The sequence below is a fragment of the Cynoglossus semilaevis genome, chromosome 16, assembly GCF_000523025.1.
Source record: "Cynoglossus semilaevis isolate Cse_v1.0 chromosome 16, Cse_v1.0, whole genome shotgun sequence".
Classification (NCBI taxonomy): domain Eukaryota; kingdom Metazoa; phylum Chordata; class Actinopteri; order Pleuronectiformes; family Cynoglossidae; genus Cynoglossus; species Cynoglossus semilaevis.
In genome coordinates this window covers 1,175,096-1,177,514 of record NC_024322.1, presented here as the reverse complement: position 1 = coordinate 1,177,514, position 2,419 = coordinate 1,175,096, and the positions used below count along the sequence as shown (strand labels likewise).

The following is a 2,419-nucleotide window of genomic DNA, read 5'->3' as shown; positions in this document are numbered from 1 at the left end:
CCATCTTTAGCTCTATGTCCTGTCTAATCTGATTCGGAAGATTTGGTTTGCTCCAGAATGAGCGTGGACCGTTGTGGCCTATGCTAGCTGCGCTGTAAAGAGTGAAAACACGTGCATGAACAGGTTTAGGTTTAGGTTTAGGTAGAGGTGGCTTGATCTTGTCTTGCGAATGGCCTGTCTTTTGGCAGATGTTTTCGGAGTTCTGGGCGAACACTCGCCACTTCTTTCTGGATGAGTTGTCCCCTTCCGTTACCACCGTGGGCGGTGGAGGATTGGAGTGTTGGAGGCTTGTTTGAGGTGGTGGTTCCACGGTATTGGGTCCATGCCGTACCTTCTTTAACTGATTATTATTTGAAAAGGGGTGGACATTGTCATCTCTGGTGAACAGTAACTCAGCAGAGGGTGGACGGCTGGAACTCGATGCAGGTATATCTCCTCTGTGACTACAGCTCGTCTTTTCTGGAGCGCCTTGTTCCGTCCGACTCCCAGATAAACAGCTTTTGACGGGTAAGCCGTCTCCACTACCGGGGGGCTGATGAGCATGCAGAGCACCAGGAGTAGGTGTAGGCTTGCCGCCGCTTTCTTTCTTCTCTTGCTTTTTCAACTGTGTACAACCTCTAATCTGGCTCAGGAGGGTCGACCTATTCATGCAAGGCTTTAGACCTGCGTGTCCTCCACTAGGTGGTGGAGGTACACTAATGGCATGGTCCTCCTTCAACGAGACATTCTTCTTGATCAGACTCGGATGTAGTAACGTGTTCATTGGTAAGGGTGGATGGCTGCCATATCCACTAGAAATCCTGGAGGGTATGAGGGCAAGAGGTGAATGTTTACTTATCAGCGGAGGGGCACCGGCACCAATATTAATTGGATGCCCCTCTGTGATCGGTGTGAGCTGTGGCCTTTTGATTTCGCTTGAAACCTTAGATGACAGAAGAGAAGAATCAGGGAGAGGAGGAGGAAGAGGAGGCGGAGGTGGAGGCGGAGGCAAACACTTCTCATTTTTTACTTGGTTGACCTTTGTGATCTGATTCTGTATTGTCTGTGGAGTCTCTGGTAAGGGGAGACACCAGGTCCCTAAAGCAGCATATGCAGACGGGTGAAAATCGGTCGGCGCGGGTTCAAAAGGTGGGGAAGAATGAGGAGGTGGCGTCACGGTGTTTGAGACCTGAAATGTTGGCGGCGGCGGCGGTGGCGGAGGAAGGCGCGCTCGATTTGGACGTGGAGGCCTTAGTGCAGTGGACCGGCTGGATTTCGGTCCAGTGAGGGTTAGTGGTGGGGTGTGTTCTTTAACCAAGGGTGGGGGAGTTTGGTTCAGTGGCTTATGTTGAACAGGTTCTACGTCTCGAGTCTTCTCATTCAAGTTGACGACATCTTTGGTCGTTTCCGGTTCCTTCAGTTGAGACATGCAACTGTAATATTTGTCCAGAACGTGCATTTGTTTCTCGTCCAGGTTTCTGAGATCAGAGTGTTGGTCAAACTTCGATTCCATATGTCCACCTTGCCTGACCAGTGGGCCGATGCCTGCTTTCTTCCACCTCCAACTTCCATTTTTCTTCTTCTTCTTGTAAAAGGTGCTGTTTGCTTCAGTGTTGCTATTGATCTGCGTGTTTTTCATCTTACAGATGGCTTTTAGAAAACTTCCGACCTTTAAAGGCACGTTCGACTCCGCTTCCTTTTGTCCGTTTTTCCTTAGCAGCTTCCAGTGCTGGTGGAAATGGCAGGCCTTTTTCTCACTGCTAAACTGAAGACCCACTGTGTTTGTACCTCCAACAAATACCATGAATGTGCGTGTTGGAAAGTAGACGCCAAGGTCACTGTTCACCTCTTCGTCTAGAGTTACCGTGCCATTGTTGACATTAAAGACCCGGATGTAGAAAGCTTGTCGCAGGTTGTCCTTGATCAGACAGGCCACACCGCTGCACCCGTCTTCCCATTTAGATTCGCTGTTGACCTCGTACGTCTGCACCACAGCTGAAGTAAGTCCGACACAGTTACTGCTCACGTTGTTATGGATGCTCTTCCTGATTGGTGCCGCTGGTATCAATCCCACATTTGCTGCGCTCTGACCCAGTGAATTTAGACCCATAATGATCGTGAACTCAAGTTCTTTTTTTTTTTTTTTTTTTAACTTCCTTTGGACTGCCACTACGTTGTTTTTATTCAATCGGCTGATATCAAATGCATTATTGCCTACTTCATACCGGGTTTGATCTGATGCATTTCATCAAAGGATAAAAGAAAGGTTTCAGTTTGTTCCACAACAGTTGGAAGCCTGTTGTGCTTACATGTGCTTACATCTTTGAAGATCACATGTATGAACTCAAATATGTCAATTGCCCCACCCACCGGTTTACCTTACTGAATGACCAATGCATTTGAGGCATTCAATCATATATATACTATATATATATATATA

At 47.7% G+C, this 2,419-nt stretch overlaps 1 protein-coding gene across 1 annotated transcript in view; it reads left to right on the top strand.

Annotated features, from left to right (window-relative positions):
• The window catches only part of LOC112488282 (von Willebrand factor A domain-containing protein 8-like), a 17,844-nt gene that overhangs the window by 1,988 nt on the left and 13,437 nt on the right, over positions 1-2,419 (top strand). The window lies entirely within an intron of this gene.